This window comes from Anolis sagrei, chromosome 1, assembly GCF_037176765.1.
Source record: "Anolis sagrei isolate rAnoSag1 chromosome 1, rAnoSag1.mat, whole genome shotgun sequence".
Lineage (NCBI taxonomy): Eukaryota > Metazoa > Chordata > Lepidosauria > Squamata > Dactyloidae > Anolis > Anolis sagrei.
In genome coordinates, this window is record NC_090021.1 from 119820681 (window position 1) to 119841082 (window position 20402).

Here is a 20402-nt window from a genome sequence, read left to right on the forward strand (position 1 = left end):
TGACATTATTGGCATTTTTAAGAGCAGGAACATATTTCAAATAATCCCATTATATACTTAATTCTAAGTCAGGAGTGATTGTGGGGGACTAATGGGGCCAAGGTTAATTAGAATAGCGTGAATGGCCACAGGTCAGTACTTTTTGTGAGCATGGTGTTTACCATGTGTCTTCTTCATTAGCCCATAACTTAGTTTCCTTCAGCTCTTATTTTGCAGACAGTGGTATCACAGAGGTTTTGTCACTGAACATGTGAGCTAACAATGTAATTTTTTAAATATCATGGTTAAATTGAAATATCATATAACCCTGCAGTTTTGCACTAGTTAGACTCAATTATGCTATATCTTATGGGTGTTTAACTGGTTAATCTGCTAAATGTTGCATCATTTATCAGAATGCTGTGGTCACCACTCTGGCCTTTTAGGTTAAAGGAGAAAATTATGAAAGACATTCCTCAACCAGTCTGAGCAAGGTTTCAGCTGGAAATCCTTTCTACCACTAATTTCTGTATAAAATGAAGACCTCGATGGCAGAGCAGGTGGATGACAACATGATACATATTGCAATGGCTGTGAAGGCAGAAGAAGATTGCAGCAGACAAGAAGCCACCATCATTGTGTTAACTATGGATGTTCACCTCATTCTGTGAAGACTGTGTGTGGATTGGGTGTGCATTGACCTCCACACATAAAGAAAACCTCAAGCACAGGCGTCTTCCAAGAAAAATAAAACAAAACCAACAAAATCCCATGGCGATCAGTGAGTGGCAACGGGGGCAGGACTGTGAAATATGGAAGCCCCTAGTCACAGACTGCCATATGGGAGGTGGATATGGATTCAGTCATTCTATGTCAAGGTCCGAGGCAGTTGAGTAGTCAGGCAGCTGTATCCATAACAGAGGAGCCCTTTCTAGGATCCACTCTGCTCACCCCATATGGGGAGGGGCTGGAAAAGGTGCCCCAAACATAGTCTGCATCCAGAGAGGTCACCACCTTGTGGCCAAAAAAGAAAATAATAACTTTGGGACATGGAATGTACGGACACTGTTGGACAACACATACAGTGAACACCCTGAATGCAGGACTGCTATTATTGCAAGGGAGCTGGGATGCTTTAACATCAACATAGCAGCACTTCAGGAGGCCCAGAGAACAGGAGAAGGTCAGCTGAAGGAAGGAAAAGGAAGCTACACCTTCTTCAGATGACTGCTGAACAGACCACAAGTTAATCTGATCCACAATGGTCATTGAAGATGGCCCCCAAATGTAGACTCCAAGGAAGAAAGAAAAGGCATAAAATGAACACCCAAGCCCTTCAAGAGCCCTCCAAACAACACTCAAGGATCATCTACCAATGGAACACCCTGAAAATGTTGAGAAACATTGGACTAAACTGAAGAACTCATCATCACAGCCTGTGAAGAAACAATTGAATACCAAACTAAGAAACATCAAGACTGGTTCAATGAAAATGATACCGAGACCAACAGCTAATTGATAAGAAAAGAAAAGTCTTCCAAATGTGGCAGGGAGACACCAACTGCGCTGCTAAGAAAAAGATCTATGCCAGTGCAAAAGTTGAGGTCCAAAAAAGAAACACAGCACTCAAGAACATCTGGTGGGGGAAAAAAAGGCTCAAGAAATCCAACACTGCAGATGTCCATGATTCATGGGGATTCTTTAATTCCATAAAGGTCATCTATGGATCAAAGAAATCATGGCATACAGTCTCTACTCTCATCAGATGGAACCAAACTTTTAAAGGACAAAAAATCAATCACACTACATTGGAAAGAGCACTACCACAAGCTCCTTAACTGCAGCTCCAATGTGGCTGAAGAGGTTCTCTCCCAAATCCTGCAACAACAAACCAGGGATGAGCTTGCAGCATTGCCTAGTTTGGAGAAAGTCAGCATAGCCATCAGCCAACTAAAAAACAACAAAGCCAGCAGACCTGATGGGATCTCTTCTGAAACCTTTAAAGAGGGCGGACCTGAGCTGACACAACAACTCCACCAGCTCATTGAAAAAGTGTGGCGACTGAGAAAATCCCAGTAGACTTCAAAGATGCTACCATCTTCACTGTTTTCAAAAAAGAGGAAAGACCAGCTTGTGGAAACTATCGAAGTATCTCCCTTCTAACCTCCACTGGGAAAATCCTCGCAAGAATCCCTGCAAACTGCCGTCTACCTCTCTCGGAAGATACCCTCCCAGAATCCCAGAATGGCTTCCACCCCTCCAGAGGAACAATGGACATGATCTTCACTGCACAGCAGCTCCAGGAAAAATGCAGGTAGCAAAATCAACCTCTGTACATGGCATTCATTGACCTTGTAAAGTCATTCAATACCGTGAATTGCAGTGCTGTCTGGATGATACTCCAAAAAGTCATATGCCCTGACATCCTGCAGCTCTTCCATGATGACATGATGGCAACAGTTTTGGACAGCAGTGGCTCCCAAAGTAACCTATAGTATTTAAGATGGAATCAGGTGCCAAACAGGGATGTGTTTTTGCCCCAACCTTGTTCTCCATCTTCATTGCTATTATACTGCACCTTGTTGATGGGAAGCTTCCTACCATGTTGAAATCATCTATCAGACAGATGGCAAGCTCTTTAACCTCAGCAGGCTGAAAGTCAAAAGTAAGGTCACAACAACTTCTGTTTTAGAACACCAATATGCTGATGATAATGTGGACTGTGTTCATTCAGTAGAAGACCTACAAGCCACACTAAACACCTTTGCAGAAACATACAAAAAGCTTGGCCTCTCACTGAAAATTGAGAAAACACATGGGCTCTTTCAGGAGGCACCAGCCAATCCCTCTGCAATGCCAGAAATACAGCTTGATGGTGTAATGACAGAAAAAGGAGTATTATTGAAGTCCATCGAGGTATTTCATGCTTGTTTGAGCTAGGAAACACTCATATCCGAAGAAAGAATTCCAAGTTTGCAAAGATCAGTGATAAGGCACATATTTGGTGTGCAAGGGTCGGATATACCAAGTTTAGGCCATTGTGTTTTCACTTTGAACAATAAGATAATTAACAAACTCAATATTATCTGCATGCACCTTGCATTAATATTAGTTTGTTTAAATAATTTAACCAAGATCCACAAAGTTAATGTTTGTTCTCATTTATTTTATTGTGTCTCACTTTCACATGACATGAAAAATTCCTAGCAAATAGTTCAGGAACCGTTGAATACATGCTTGATGACAAGTGAGCAAAATACCAAATATCTACTTGGCCTGGCAGGTCTTCTGTGACCAAGTCCTAAAGCCTCTTCACACCCAGTTGTACTGATTTTGTGGTATTGAAGTGGTTTTCTTATAAATGAATACATCCACTTAGCTGGGAGAACATTTCAATTCAAGGACCTAGTTCTGAGTAAACATAGGAAGTTGAATCTTTTGGCTCCAACATAATAACTCTAATCTTACTTATTTTCTCAAAGCATATAACCCACTTAGGCGGAAGGTAAATCGAAAGCAAAATGGAGTGGGGAGGGAGAAGCTGAGAGAGGATTAAATGGTGAGTGGGAGTATGGCAAACCTTTTACGAAGGTACCTAGGTGTACAGTAAAAAAGTGTAGTGGGGTTCAATGCAACTCAAAGAATATACAGTTGATACTCATTGCCCACATATTCTGTACCCATGAATTCAAGAATCCAGGGCTTGAAAATAGTTTTTTAATCCTAGAGGCAAACTTTGATTTTGCAATTTTATATAAGAGGCACCATTTAACTATATTCTTGTATATTATGGGATTTGAGCATCAACAGATACCAAGAGCGCATTGGATGTAGATTCAGAAAACAAAATCAGTAAAAATTAAAGAAGAATTGTAAAGATTCACAAACTTTTCTTTCCCACCTGATATAGAGAAAGACTCTATCAGTGTTTCCAACCTGTAGTCAAACACAGTGGCCCTTTCTACACTGCCATATGATCCAGATTATCAAATCAGATAATTCACATTATCTGCTTTGAATTGGATGATATGCATCTATGCTGCTGTATAATCCAGAGTAAAGTAGATAATCTGGATTTTATATGGCAATATAGAAAGGGCAAGTATCTCATTTCTGCATCCTGGCAGCATGGTTTATTTAAAAAATAGCATGGGATGTTTCTCTTCCAAAATATTATATTTAGTGGGTTGAAAAGGGTATTTTATTGCCAAAAATTGGAGTAGCTGGTGAAAATAAAATGTCCCAGCCATCTGAGAAGAAAAACTATTCAAGGTTAGGGACTGAAACCTGGGGGCATTATTTACAATTCGTAAGATGATAGTATTCCAAAATACCTCAATTGTAGGTATGAAACAATTCTTGAAAACCAGAATGTGCCAGCCTGTTGCATGCAGGTTGCTCATGAGCTTTGGTAGAGGAAATGAAGAAATGTGTAATCTTGACTACTGAATATGTGCTCTGTTCTATTCTCCTACTGATCCAGAGATTGGTGGTTGTGTGTGTTATGCATCTTGTATGCCATTTCAACATTTCTGGGCAAACATCAAAATGTTCACACATCAGTGTGCTAGGAGCTTTGGATACTAACTAGAAAATGCATTGGTAGATCCTTTATATAAGTGTAATTCTAGTACAAGAATCTTTATCCAAAATAAATATAACAAAGAGTCTCTGGTACTTGTTAAAGGGTAAAATATTTATATAGTCATGGTTTTTGAGGATCATGCCCCATGCTATAATAAATACTTTAGGACTCTTCTGTTGTTTTTGCTACAAAAGAGAAATATCACCACCCCTTTTGACATGAGAGTAATGTTAGTTTCATACTTAGACTTTTAGTTCTGTATAGCTCTAGCATGGGTTAGCAATGCATCCTTTCATCTGGCAAATAAATAAATAAATAAATAAATAAATAAATAATAATAATGGTAAAGGTAAAGGTTTTCCCCAGACATTAAGTCCAGTCATGTCTGACTCTGGGGGTTGGTGCTTATCTCCATTTCTAAGCCAAAGAGCTGGCATTGTCCATAGATACCTCCAAAGTCATGTGGCCGGCATGACTGCATGGAGCGCCATTACCTTTCCATTAGAGCAGTACCTATTGATCTACTCACATTTACATTTTTTCAAACTTCTAGGTTGGCAGAAGCTGGGGCTAACAGCGGGAACTCACGCTGCTCCCCAGATTCAAACCTGCGACCTTTTGGTCAGCAAGTTCTGCAGCTCAGCGCATGAACCCACTGCATCACTGGGGGCTCCCAATAACAACAACAACAATAACGACAACTTTATTTTTGTACCCTGCCTACATCTCCCCGAAGGGACTTGGGGCAGCTTACATGAGGACAAGCCCAGGCAAACATAGTTAAAATATAACTCATTAAAATGCATAAAAGAGCAACAGAAACAAAATAAAACAAACAACAGCATAACACAGTATAAAAACAACCATCAAACAGACAACCAGTACCTGAAATAGCGAAACAGTTCTGGCTTGGCAGGAGAGCCAGTACAAATCAGTTGAGGGCAGGACTGATAGATAAAGTGCAAGTGCCAGATGACAAAATTGAGGATAAGGGCAATATGAGATGGAACACCATAACTCTGGGCAGGGGACAGTAGTAAAGTGCAGGGACTGAAGTTTGGGTCATAACTGGGGAAATGGAATTTCTAGGGAATCGTCTAATCAAAAGCACAGTGGAACATCCATGTTTTTAACTTTGCGAAAGATGGACAGGGTGGGTGCTGAAAGAGAACTGAAACTAAGAGATAACTTGTTACATTTCATTTGTAAATGTAGATTTCACCAAGTTAAATCTGTGGCATTGATCTCTTCAGAATTTTTTTCTTTGCTACAGGAAAAGGAATATTTTGCCTTAAATTTAAAGGAAAAAGACTCTTTGGAAACACATCGCTCAGTGGGAGCAAGGGAGAAAAAAGTCATGTGTTAGATTTTGCTGCAGAAGTCAAAGTTGAGTCGTCTGCTTTCTGCTTGAGTTGTCAGTAGTAATGAATAATGCATCTCATTGGGGGATTGTCTTTGCACTGCTATGGTTACAGTCACTAGCCTTGGTGCTGAAGCAGAAGAACCACAGTAAAGGGAAATTAATTCATAGCACAAAGCTAACACTCAGTCAAAAGTTTTCTGTGATAAACATGCATTTATTGTGTAAACATGTTTGTAGAAAAGAAGGACATCCAGCAGTTTTACAGAGTTTCCGTGGCAAATTTACTGTTTTGCACATGTGAGTTTATATATAATTAACATTGTGTGAAGCACTGTCATATCTAACATGCCGATAAAACCACTGATATTTAACCTATCATGATCTAACAAGTTAGTGACAGTTTTGTGTGAGAAAGGCAAGGGATCTGTTGTACTCTAGCATTGAGGTCACCCTTTTTCACCCACCACCACACTAGATCCAGTAGTATCTAACTCCAGCAGTTTATTTGCAAAAGCATATACAAAAAGGAAAAAGGCAATCCCCAAGAAGCAGAAGAAAAGTTCTATAAAATAGCAAAAGTCCATATATACAAAGTTCAGTAGTCCATAAAGGCAAGGTACATGGAATTCAGGAAATCAAGATCATAGGCATAAATCCATAAACATGAAAACAGTAGCCTTTTTAAGGCAAAACTCAGGCCCTGCCAAGACGCCATGAGGTCATCTCTTTGACACCTGGGTCTGGAGGTCCTCTCACAAAGTTACAAGGACTTCTCAGTGAGTCTTTCTGGCCATCTAATTAATCGATCCTTCACTCCATCCATGAGCAAGCCCAATCTGATATTACAGGTCAACTCCTCATCCGTTGAAGGTTGATTCCGATGAAAAACAGAATCCCAAACATCCTCTGTAACTGCCGGTCCTTCTCTCTGATCTCTCTGATTTAAGGCCTGTGTGTTTCAGCCTGCTCACACACAGACTCAGTGAAAAAAACATCACCCCCCCCCCCACATCCTGTGAGGATTCCCCTGCATCCTGCTGCTGAGCCTCAACAGGGTCACTGTTTGCCTAAAAGCTGCTGATCCGTGGTTGTTTAAATTAGATGAATATGTGGCAATGAATACATTTCATTCCTGGTCCTAGAATGTCTATAGTATACACTGAAAGATAAAAAAGATTCAGCTTCTTAGTTTAGTGTCACAAAGTGCAAATTCTATGCAATACATACATAACTTCAAGTGAGACCTGAAGATCTGGGAGTTGTTGAGAGATCTATCCCATTACTGCGACACAGGAATGTGAAGACAAGAAGTGAAATAATAGGCGTGTCACTATGAGTGGCATCTCTACTCTAGCATTAATGCATCTTGATACTATTTTAATTGACATGGCTCAATTCTATGGAATCTTGGGAGTTGTGGTGCTATCAAGTCTTTAACCTTCTCTTCCAAAGAGTGCTACAATTCCCATGATTCCATAGCATTGAGCCATGGCAGTTAAAGTGGTGTCAAAGTGAATTTTACAGTGTAAATGCACTTCAATTTTTCCATGATAACCCACTTTGTGTTTGTCAAGATGGAGAACATTTCCCAACTGGAGTTTTTGTTTATGTACTTATGTCTATCCTTATATATTTATCTGCCTACTTATTTTAGAAATCTTATAAATCACACTTGTACTGTGTTCTTAAATGTTCAATGTTTTTTATCTTATGATATTGTGAAGTATAGGCTTCTAAACAGGGAAACTATCTTCATCTTAAGTCCTAGGTCTTACACATTTAGATTGTTTCTTTTACAAAGTAACATACACACCCAGTACAGGTTTTTAGAGGATTTATGGTAATGCTCCTGAATTTAGCTGAAATAAACAGCCGGGTGAGCCCCTAAGGGTCTCTTCAGCTTCCTGACATACTCCACTGCAGCCCCATTAACATGTCTTCTCTTATTGCTATGTACTCTGTTTTAATTAGTATATTTGAATTTGGAGCACCATACTAAAAACCAAAGCTTTTAATGGATCACCTGCTCTAGTTTTAACAACATTATCCAAGCCCTTAGCCCAGATGTTTGGGATTTTTAATATTACTGTGTTATCTGTAATCTTCAGCAGAATTTCATTATAGCTTACCATTTAGCATGAAATAGTTAATTACTGATGGCATTTATCCCAAAGATGGAGTAACAGCATCAAATTAATGTCATAGCTATATAGTAGGTAAATTTTATACAGACAATTATTTCTTTTCCAACTGTATTCAGAGGAACATTAGATTTCTTCAGAAACTTACTGAGACTTCTCAATAAGTGGTTCAATAATGGAAGAAGTTTTCTTCTCTTGGAGATTGTATTGATAAAAATTGGATGTGTCTTGAACATGCATTCAAAAACAAACAAACAAACAAACAAACAAATATTGTGGTGATATCCCAAATGATGCTTAATCTGACTTCATTTGTTGTTGTTGTTCATTCGTTCAGTTGCCTCCGACTCTTCGTGACCTCATGGACCAGCCCATGCCAGAGCTCCCTGTTGACCGTCACCACCCCCAGCTCCTTCAAGGTCAGTCCAGTCACTTCAAGGATGCCATCCATCCATCTTGCCCTTGGTCGGCCCCTCTTCCTTTTGCCTTCCACTTTCCCCAGCATAAATGTCTTCTCTAGGCTTTCCTGTCTCCTCATGATGTGGTCAAAGTACTTCAACTTTGTCTCTAGTATCCTTCCCTCCAATGAGCAGTCGGGCTTTATTTCCTGGAGGATGGACTGGTTGGATCTTCTCGCAGTCCAAGGCACTCTCAGCACTTTCCTCCAACACCACAGTTCAAAAGCATCGATCTTCCTTCGCTCAGCCTTCCCTAAGGTCCAGCTCTCACATCCGTAGGTTACTACAGGGAATACCATGGCTTTGACTAGGCAGATCTTTGTTGCCAGTCTGATGTCTCTACTCTTTACTATTTTATCGAGACTGGACATTGCTCTCCTCCCAAGAAGTAAGCGTCTTCTGATTTCCTGGCCACAGTCTGCGTCTGCAGTAATCTTTGCGCCTAGAAATACAAAGTCTGTCACAGCTTCCACATTTTCTCCCTCTATTTCCCAGTTGTCAATCATTCTTGTTGCCATAATCTTGGTTTTTTTGATGTTTAGCTGCAACCCGGCTTTTGCGCTTTCTTCTTTCACCTTGATTAGAAGGCTCCTCAGCTCCTCCTCGCTTTCGGCCATCAGAGTGGTGTCATCTGCATATCTGAGGTTGTTAATGTTTCTTCCAGCAATTTTCACCCCAGCCTTGCATTCATCAAGCCCCGCACATCGCATGATGTGTTCTGCATACAAGTTAAAAAGGTTGGGTGAGAGTATGCAGACTTGCCGTACGCCTTTCCCAATCTTGAACCAGTCTGTTATTCCATGGTCAGTTCTTACTGTTGCTACTTGGTCCTTGTACAGATTCCTCAGGAGAGAGACAAGGTGGCTTGGGATGCCCATCCCACCAAGAACAATTTATTATGATCCACACAGTGAAAGGCTTTAGAATAGTCAATGAAGCAGAAGTAGATGTTTTTCTGAAACTCCCTGCCTTTCACCATTATCCAGTGGATATTGGCAATCTGGTCTCTCGTTCCTCTGCCTTTTCTAAACCCAGCTTGAACATCTGGCAACTCTCGCTCCATGTATTGCTGGAGTCTTCCTTGCAGGATCTTGAGCATTACCTTACTGGCATGAGAAATAAGGGCCACTGTACAGAAGCTTGAGCAGTCTTTCACATTTCCCTTTTTTGGTATGGGGATATAAGTTGATTTTTTCCAGTCTGATGGCCATTCTTGTGTTTTCCATATTTGCTGGCATATGGCATGCATCACCTTGACAGCATCATCTTTTAAGATTTTAAACAGTTCAGCTGGGATCTCGTTGTCTCCTGCTGCCTTGTTGTTAGCAATGCTTCTTAAGGCCCATTCAACCTCACTCCTCAGGATGTCTGGTTCTAATTCATTCACCACAATCTGACTTCATACCATTGCTCAAATCAAACTGTGATGGTTTCCTTAAAGTAAGGGAAATTGAAAGATTGCTGTGGGGTGTGGGGCAAAGTGTAGCCATCTGCATGTTGTTGGACCACAAATTACAGTTTATAAATGAACAGCCCTAGCAAGAGCTGATGGAAGTTGCAAAGCAACAACTTTGGGAAGGCCTTGCTCAGCTCAACTATGCAATAGTTTATTAATAGCTAATGGGGAATTTACTTCCATTCAAGATGTTCATAGTGATATCCTCCCCACTCTCCTGTGGTGTGGAGAATCAGTTGACTTTTTCTTGAAGGCTAAAGAGTGATTGTACCTATAGCAAGCTGAGAGGGTTAAAGGCAGATCATGCCACTTGCAGTGTCCTTCAATGGAGGAAAATTGTTGGTGGGTTGTTATGGCTGCATCCCAGGATAAACTACCTAGTCATGGTTGTCTAGGCAAGCAAAATACCCATAAGGCACCAGATCCTAACCTAACTTGGAAGCAGGGTCATCTCTGGTTAGTATTTGGATGGGAAGGTGCCAATGAAATTATAGTTGTAGGCCGTATTTCAGAGGAGGGAACAAGTAAAACTACCTCTCAGGATTCATTGCCTAAGAAAACCCTCTGAAATTAACGGTGTTACCATAAGTCAGTGTATACCTTGAAGGCATATCCATGTGATGATAGGACTTTTTGTTAACTTGATCATGTACTTGCCTTGGGTAAGCTTAACCAAGCAGATGTGCCAAACAAAATATGAACAGTGTTCTGCAAGGTCTTTTTAAACCTTTCTTTCACATTTGAAAAATGCTCTGCTACAGACTGGGAATATCAATTCTATCATAATTTGTAAAAATATTTAAATTCTATACTCCCTACTATATAGGAAGAATAACTTAAGATTGCTTCCCATCTAAATATAATGGAACAGCTTATTGAAACTGGCAGGATTCATGGTACAAGCTATTCAGACTGTACTGGCCTGTAACATTGATATGTCTTCAAACATTTTCCTTTATCCAAGTATGGTATTTCTCGATATTGCATCTGCAAATGTAAGGTTACAGTGGCTATCTTTCATTGAGGAAGTTGATATTTATGACCTGACGCTAGATAAGCACAAATAATGAAATCCAAAATTGTTCTTAACACATGCAGAAGGAGGAGTGTGAGCACCTCTATAGAGTTGTAACATGTTATGAATTATTTTATTAGTGCTAACACACAAGAAGGCAGGTATTTACATTTTGCTTATGATTCTTTGAATCCAACCCAGTGTATTTAATGGCATATTAATTTATGATAAGACATCACAAAATCTCATCCCAACTTTTTGTCTTTTTATGTAGAAATTAATGTAACACATTCATCTTGTTTTTTAGAAAATGAATTTGAAGGAAAATTGGTGAATCCAACTCAGTGGATTTGGTAGGCTTGGAAGGCAGAGTCTGGACCAAAGAACAATTAACCTGCTAAACAATTTCAGGTAATTTGAAATATCTGTAGATTATTGACAATAATATTTTTCTGATGTTTTTCCTGTTGCTTTTTCCTGCTAACTACCATGGTATTATTTGGCTGATATGCTATACATTATTTGTTATATTTTGTGTATTTGAGAGGACAATTAATGCTATAAAGATCTAAATGTTGCTAAATCAGAAATCAGCATGTATTGGTTGCTGGTGCCATTATCCAAACATAAAAAATGATCATTTCCCATATAGGAAATAATAAAACAATTTTTCATGAGTACAAAATGAGGGTTGCTAATAATTCAACCATATATCTTTATATATGGATTGTGGGTAGAACAAAATAAGTGTGGCAACAAAGTTAGGTATGTTTTCCAATTTTCTCAGCTATTAGTGAAGTTTCTTATTAACTATTGTTGTCAGAAATGTCAACCCACAGTCAAATCTGTACAATTTCAATATGGCAACAGATGAACTAATTACTTTAGGAACTAGGAACAGAAGTGTATGCGGATATTGCACAACTGAATCCAGAAGATTTCATGTTTATGGTGCATCTAATGTGTAGTACTGCTTTAAAAGAAAAATACTGAAGTCAATAGCGCATAAGCCCTTTCCTTGTGTTGCAATGCAATAGACAATTTGTAATTAGACTAATGAGAGATTAAAAGATGGGGTAGAGTGAAGATTACACACCTTCACATTTATTGTTTCAGCTATTCCTAAATGCATTAATAAGAGTATTTAAACCTACACAGAAAATAGAAATGCTTTTAATCTGTCAGGTTCAGAGTAGATTTTATATTGTAAGCAGAATTCTTCGATTCTTCAATTCTTCATCCTTTCTATATGTCAGTTGATCTTCAGTTAAACCCAGAAAAGGATATTTTAAGAGTATCTCATTAAAAGTGTGCCCAAGTGCTAAATCATGGAGCCTAGTCAATCTCTTGTCTCTGCTGTTGTATTCTCTGTATATTGTGAAACTGATGCTTCTACATAGGTGGGATTCCCGATCAAAAAATTAAAGGTCTGAATGTGCATATTTCTATGTTTCAGGGGTATTGCTTTCACTCAAGTGGTTAAGGATACTACTAGTTATCGAAGTATGAACTCACTGGATTGAGGTATCTTGAGATGAAAGCTAACAGGCATCCACAAGCATTATTTTTTCTTTTCTTTTTATAAAAATGTAGGAATTGAAATACTGATATTTGTAAAAGCCATATATTTTAAAATGCAACTTAGATTTTATTTTTTTAAATAATACTGAACTGTAGTGGTGAACCAATGAGTAGTTCAAGCCCTCAACCTAGAAAGTTATTCTGAAGTATACCAACTAGTGAAACTACTAGAATTGGAGTTTGATGATGCAAAAAGATGGGTTTATTTATTTTGTGTCAAAAACATTGCATAAATAAGTATAAAACTGATAAAATAGAAGGAGTACAAATGGCTAAATAATTTTAGACCAAAAACAGGCAAAAGCAACTGCATTGTCTGTGGCTTTGAACAATTCTTTGTGCATTAGGCAGGGCATTGTGCAAACATAGAGATATGGGGTTGTTTGTTCTGCTCCACAGTTGCACAAGGTGGAGGATTCTTCTAGGTAGTGCCATTTTGCCAGATTGTCTTTTGATCTTCTACTCTACTTCTAAATCTATTCAGGGACTTTCAAGTTGCTCAATCTTTGTTTTCCCCTAGAGGTAGACCCTCATGGGGGGGGGGGGAGGGGAGCATCCAGTCAGGATTGCCTGATTTTGCTTCCTTATTTTGCTGGGGGAACATTAAGAGGAGTGGTGGTCCTCATAAAACATTTCCTTGATTTGGAAGGAGCCTGAAAGCCATGCAGTGGATGGTTTTCCCAATGTTCAACCTTATTTCTCTCACAGTTAGCAGCAACTTCCCATCGCACATTGCGGGGGGGGGGGGGGCAATGCCAACTAGGTTATAGATGGGTAAGAACAGAGAACTCAATAAATGGGTGGGACCATTGTTTGTGTCTAAAATAAGGGATGAACAATCAAGAAATACAGAAAATAAAAGAAAGCCCGCTATCTTCAACATTAGAATGCTGGAAAAAATGTTAAAATAAATTCCCAGGGAACAAAAGAGGCAGACTCCCAATAAGAATATTAGATAATAAAAACAGACATATGGAGAGGTGATAATAAGTTTAAACAAAAATGACATTACCAAGAAAGGGGTGGACACAACAGCCAAAGACTGGGAAGAGTTAAGAGACAAATGTGGGTCAAGCAATTGGTTGTTATGGCATGGAATGTTGCAAAAGATTACAGAGTGGAAGAAAAAGGAAGGTATCGAGACAGATTTAGATTAAATATTACAATCAAAAACTGATAAAGAAAAAGGAATTATGGGATTCTTATACAACAAAATAATAGATAACCAATACAATTTGAAATCCAGCCTGTTAGAAGTATGGAAAGAGGAAATCAACAGTAATCAGAAGGACACAGAATTGTGGATACACTCAATCAAAAAACTTAAACATTTAAAGATCAAAAACTACAATTGAAAATACTGACGAAATGGTAAAGAACCCCTTCCTCCAACAAACAGCTCATATTATGAAAATACATCTGAAGTCTGTTGGCATGCATGTGAAACTGGAACATTTATCCATATATGGTAGGACTGCTCCAAAGTTCAATAATTCTATAAAAAATAAAGGGGGAAATGGAGGAATTATTAGGACAAAAAAACGGGTTCAACAAGAAATAGTTTTTACCCTGAAACTAGAAGGGAAAAGCAGCAATAAAGATTGGGCCAAGACAACTAAATATATATTAGCTGCGACACAAGCTACGGTCACCGTGGGATGGAAAGGACATTTTTTTGTCGTGTCAGGAGCGTCCTGTTGTGAAAAGACATAAAAAACAGGATTTACGAAAATGTTACAAATGTTTAAGAGTCTATTTGCTTCAAAATTACATAATGGATAGAAAAAATAAATGTACCAATGGATACCCCACGGGGAAATGAGAAGGGAAATGGGAAGAACTGAGAGCCAAAGTAAAGGGCAACAGAAAATATAAGGAATTTAACCGGACAGAATGAACGATAAAGGAAATATACGACTGTTCCCAGAGGAAGGGGGTGAACGGGAGAGAGGGGAGGGCAAAAACAGTGGAAAAGGGATTAATACAAGTAGGGGACGAGGGTGATTACATATGATTTTTTCTCACTTTTTTGTTAAAATACATTTATAGTATACATCACCTATGTTATCTTCTAAACTTCCTCATGAGGAAATGTGATTATGTTATACTCTACTTGTTCGACCCAAATACAAGTAAAAGAAAAAAAGAAACCTTTTCTATTATACTGGTAGATGAAAAGATGGTGAAATAGTCAAGAACAATTAATTCCCTCATTAGAATATAGCATAAAATAGATTATAACGACAACAGCAGCAGCAATATACTTGTCAACATAAAGGTTTTAGTGTGATCATTTAAAAAAAGGAATTTGGGGTACAGGTAGTCCCCAAGTTATGCACAAGATAGGTTCTGTAGGTTTGTTCTTAAGTTGAATTTGTGTGTACATATATATTTGGATAGTATAGGGAAGCGCTAACACCCCTGTAACACTTACTTTGCTGTCTGTGCCTGCTTGGAATATTTCATCTCATTTTCTGTCCCTGTGACAATTGGATTTTGAAAAATTTGGCTTGCTATGGGCTTCAGTGGAGACACTCTTTTCACATGATAACACTTAAAGGCGTAACATTCCTTTCCTAGGAGTAGATTTCTCTTATTTTCTGTTGTCTCACCCCTGTGCTTAACTATGAGTCATTTGTAAGTCAGATGTTTGTAACTCAGGAACTTCCTGTATTCATTTATGATCTATTTATTTTCCACTGACAGATTATTTATTTAACTCTACTAGAAAATTAAAGAACCTTAAACTAGGTTTTATGCCATTTTCTTTTCTTTTTTTAACAAAAATAATTTTCTTTTTATAACAGATACAAACTAATAAAAATATAATTTTCTAATATAAGTAAGAACAACCTATATGGAAGACTACTATGCAGGAGCAGAATTTATTTAGTCTTCTAAATGTTACCTACCTATAAGGGGAATAAGAAAAAAAGATAACTTCTTCTCTCCCAACCAGAGGAATTGTTTTCATGGTTTTTTGTCTTTCTTTTGTTTTAACTAACAAAAGAAATAAAAACATTCTAGTCTATTTTGATAGGTTCATACATCTTCACCAGCCAAGCTGGTATCATCAAATTGTTCCATCATTGAGCAAACAAGAAACAAGCTGCTGCAATAATTTATTGTATATCTCTCTCATGCTGCCTCTCGATTTGATTCTCCATGTTTTATGTAATTTTCTGAAGTTTCAAAGAACTATCCTTATACTTTTATAATTCTGAGCACTGGTGTCAAACAGTAATTTTATAGAGGTACATTCCTTGATTGATCTTAGAAGGATACATCCATGATACTACTTATACTCATCCAAAATATGGTTGTATGCTTCAAGTTACTGAACAAGGTCCTTGGAGTACAATGTTTTAATTTAAGTACACATAGGTTTTGTCTCTTTCAGTAGGAAGGAGACTTTTTGAGAGGCCAGGTGCCCCCATGGGAGTTCTGTTCTATTTAGAAACCTAGAAAATCATTGGTTTAGAAATGAAGACATCAGTCTTGCAGTGACTCCGAGGGACAGACTAGATGACTCATAAAACATTGCCTCTGGTTTAGATGAGTCATAGTTGAAATATTTATATGACTTGCTCTACTGATCCAAGGTTGCCTCCTACAGAACTAAAGTTGCTTTTTCCCTTTCTACAGAACTCTTTGCAGGACATAACTAAAATATTTATTTATTTATTTATTTACAACATTTATATCCCGCCTTTCTCAGCCCGGTGGCAACTCAAGGCGGCTTTACAACCAGACAACCATTTGATGCCTTCCACAGTGTGCAACAAAAACAGCATTTAAAAACAGAGTTATAAATATACATTTAAACATTTTAAAACATATAAAAACAATACATTCACTGTCACCTCATTGTCCAAAGTCATAGTCAGAGCCATTCCAATATCAATTACACATAGTTCCATGTTTATCTATTGCACTAGATTTCCAAAGGCTTGATCAAAAAGCCACATTTTTACTTTCTTATGGAAGGTGAGGAGGGAGGGAGTGATTTAATATCCCTAGGGAAGGAGTTCCATAGCCGAGGGGCCACCACTGAGAAGGCCCTGCCTCTCGTTCCCACCAGTTGCGTCTGGTAATGAGTTACGGTGTTTTGCTTGGCCTATTCTGTGCTTGGGTTTTAGGCCGCAGGTCTGTAGAAGTGGGGATAATTTTAAAAAAGCATTTTCAGAACTGGTTTGATTGGAATTTGGTATTCTAAATTTTAAAAAATGACTTTGGTTATGCTTCATCATGTACAGTTTTGATTTGAGACTTCCATGTTGTGATATGACTAAATGAAATCAATGCAGAACTTAGTAATTAAATTTGTTAAATATCTGTATGCAATACAACATTTTATTGTGTTTTTAAATTTGGAACCCCTAAATGCATTAAATGAAAATTTAAAAAATTGCAGTCCGTAAATTTGTTGCTTGTAAGTGGGAAATGTCCAACCTGAAACTATTCTAGTAATGAGAGAGTTTCTATGACTTACATGAGTGTCAAATTTCAACTTTTTGAACACATATTGATGCATATGTTCAAATTTTGTAGGAATGCATGATATAGTATATATCCAAAACTGAACAAGCCAAGTAAATAGTGTGCATAGTGATACTTGTTTAACCAAGGTTGTATTTGGTATCATGGTTTTGGGGGAAATGAATAAATGCCCCAGTTCTCTTATAATCAGGCAATTATAGACTATGCATATATGAGATTTAAGGCATGGATTTTATAGAGTATATTACGAATCTTCTTTCCCTATTTGGCAAGGCTTTTGCAATTTGCAAGGTTGTCAGGTTTTCTTTACATTTTCTTTATATGATATTTCAGGACCAAAATAATGTCTGTGTGGATGTATTTGTGTTTATGCATGTGTGTGTGTGTTCAGAAATAGGCAGAACATGGATTTCCTATATTTCCTCCTAAATAGATATTACGCACAACAGAGGCTCTATTGGTTCTTATTGTACAGTATTATATCCAATAGATGGCTAAAAGACTTACTCTCACACTACTATTAATGCAGATAATTTTGTATTAATTCACTGAAAGTGCTATGCATCAGATGCATAGAAATAATAAAAATCAAAAGTATTATTGTGAAAAGCAGGATATACTAAACATACTTTTGTAGGCCATTTATGTGTACATATTTGTAAAATGGACTGGTTATCTCTGAATTCACCCATTGATTCATGGTCAAAGCAAAATCTTTAAGGCATATCACTTCTCAAAGTTTTTCATTTAGAAGCAGAGTGGTTAAGAATTGGGAAAGAGATTGGAAGGCTCTCTTTTCATTTTCAATAAATCATGAAATGCACTGAACAATGTCACATGGAGATTGTATAGATAGAAATGGGAGGAGAAGAGAAATGTATGCCTCCTTAAGCTGCCTGTAGGAAAAAAAATGTGATACTTTTTGTTGTGTGTCTTCACGTTGGTTTTGACTTATAGCAGTCGTAAGGCATCACTCTCATCAGGTTTTCTTGACAGAGTTTGCTCGGAGGGTGTTTGCCTTCCTTTGAGGATGGAAGGGTATGATTTGCCCAAGGCCATCCCATGGGGTTTCATGGCCCGGTAGGGATTCGGACCCTCATCTCCAGAGTCATAGTCCTCAAAACACTGCACCACTCTATGGGGCTCATTTGATATTTCTGATAGCAACTCTTCCCTCCAAACTCTCCTTGAAAAATCATCTGAGTAAATGTTACATATCTGACATTTATAGTAAACAGTTAATATTGGTCTTATAAACCATTTACTGTAGCCATTTTATGTGTGCAAATTCACTAACATGCTTCTCTAGAGACCAACATTTTCAGATCTTGTGAGCACATTGGGTTTAGATGCTACAGTAAAGATTCTGCCAGTTACATCATTAATAGAGTTTTCAACTGGTTCAGTGAGAGGTACAAAATGATATGTAATTACACAACCCAACAATTTTTTTCTTGGTTAACATAATTTTATGAGTGCGCAGATCAAGAGTGGTATATGGCTTATATGCTCTGTCTCAAAAACTAAAACTGATAGGGAAAAAATTGTACCATTTTTGGAATCGACAGGTCAAATATACCCAGAAACAAGTCAAACATTTGAGGCAACAAAACGTGTGTTGGCTGGTATTGTTTTTGTGGCAAAAGACACAAGAACGAGTGATAAGGAACAATTTATCCCATCTGAGAAAATTCTCCCTGCTTTTCCTGATTATGCCCAAGTATCTGCCCAATATTTTTTTGCACAAAGGAAATATTCATTTGTCATGACATTTAGAAAGAAGAGGGACAAAAGAAAAAAGAGAACATCCATCATTAGAATATGTAAAACCATACTATGCATCTGACATAGCAGGGGCCAGAATCCAGGTTCATTCAGTAAATGAAATACAGTTACCATAGCCCAGAGGAATGCCGTATCAATGTGGCACTGAATGCCTTGGTCTTTGCATCCCTTCCTACCATTGCTGGTTGATTTCCCTGGTTTTCTCTCTCCATGGTATTTTAACTTTATTGCTTTATTTTTATGTTATGCTTTTAATTGCCGCTCAAGGAACTATAACTACTGCTTAGTTTTAAAGAGACATATTTGTATCTCTGTGTTGCTATATATCTGTATATCTATTCAGTGTGTATTTATATACAGGCAGTCCCCAGACATCCAACTTACATATGACTCCCAGTTAGAGACAGGGTGAGACAACAGGAAATGAGAGAAATCTCATTCAAGAAGGGAAATTTACTCCTAAAAGAATTCTCATGGGGAAAAGGTGTCTCCACTGAAGCTTTCTCACCAATCCTTGTTTCCACAAAAAGTCAGATTTTTCAAACTTCAGTTATCACGGGGACAGAAAGTGAGGTGAAACCTTCTGAACAGGGGACAGACAGCAAAACAGACACCACAAGGAAGTTAACTCTTCCCTATGCTACGCAAAACAAAACAAAACAAAAGACTGGTTCGATTGACACTTAAAATATATCTGTTCCGACTTACATACAAATTCAGCTTAAGAAAAAACCTACAGAACCTATCTTATTGTAACCTGGGGGCTGCCTGTATATATACATGCACTGTACTTTGAGGAATTGTGTATATCCATGATATTTTCAGGAGCCTGTACTTCCTGGTTCAATGTTTTACATTCACGGGTTTTGTCGGATACTGCTTTACATTGAATTAGACCTGTGTGAAATTTGCATAGAAAAGGTCTCCAACTACAGCATTTCCTACACAAAGGTTTTTCCTGATTAGAATATGTTCATATCTGTGTCAAAAAGAGAGAGAATGTAACCCCTCTCCCTCAAAACTCCATGCAGTTTGGTCTAGAATAAGTTCTAAGTCTTCAAAAACTGTGCGTTTTTCAAAGGATCTTGCAAAAGGAAGAACATTGCTAAAATTACTTACTGGTTCCTTCAGGAACAAAATTAGCAAAAATGTACAACTATACTTTAAATCAATTATTAGTTTTGACTAGAATAGACACATTGAATCTTTAGTATTGGCTTAGTATTTTGTTTTAGCGGCTTTACTCTGGTTGGGATTGGCAATTAGATTTCAGCCATACTATATACACTTTTATGAAGTGTGGGTGGGGCTGATGGCTCCTATGTTGAATCCAGTTTTTAATACAAACTTTAAAGGCACTATTCATGGTGCATATCATTTTGTATTTTGTGAAATTTAATTGCATTTTTCATCTGTTGTAAGCTGCCTTGTATCCCAAACAGGGAAAAGGGTGGGCTGCTGCTGCTAATATTTTCAGATGTTCAAATAAAAATAAAGCTTGAATATATGTATTGCTTCAGTGCCATTCTGATTTGTTTC

The 20402-nt window shown here is 37.9% G+C and overlaps 1 protein-coding gene across 16 annotated transcripts in view; it reads left to right on the top strand.

Annotated features, from left to right (window-relative positions):
• The window catches only part of MYT1L (myelin transcription factor 1 like), a 367019-nt gene that overhangs the window by 110284 nt on the left and 236333 nt on the right, over positions 1-20402 (top strand). For all 16 annotated transcript variants that reach the window (XM_060752740.2, XM_060752741.2, XM_067468161.1 and 13 more), the window contains one exon: positions 11305-11408. The gene's annotated coding sequence lies outside the window, so the exon portion shown is untranslated. The remainder of the gene's footprint in view (positions 1-11304; positions 11409-20402) is intronic.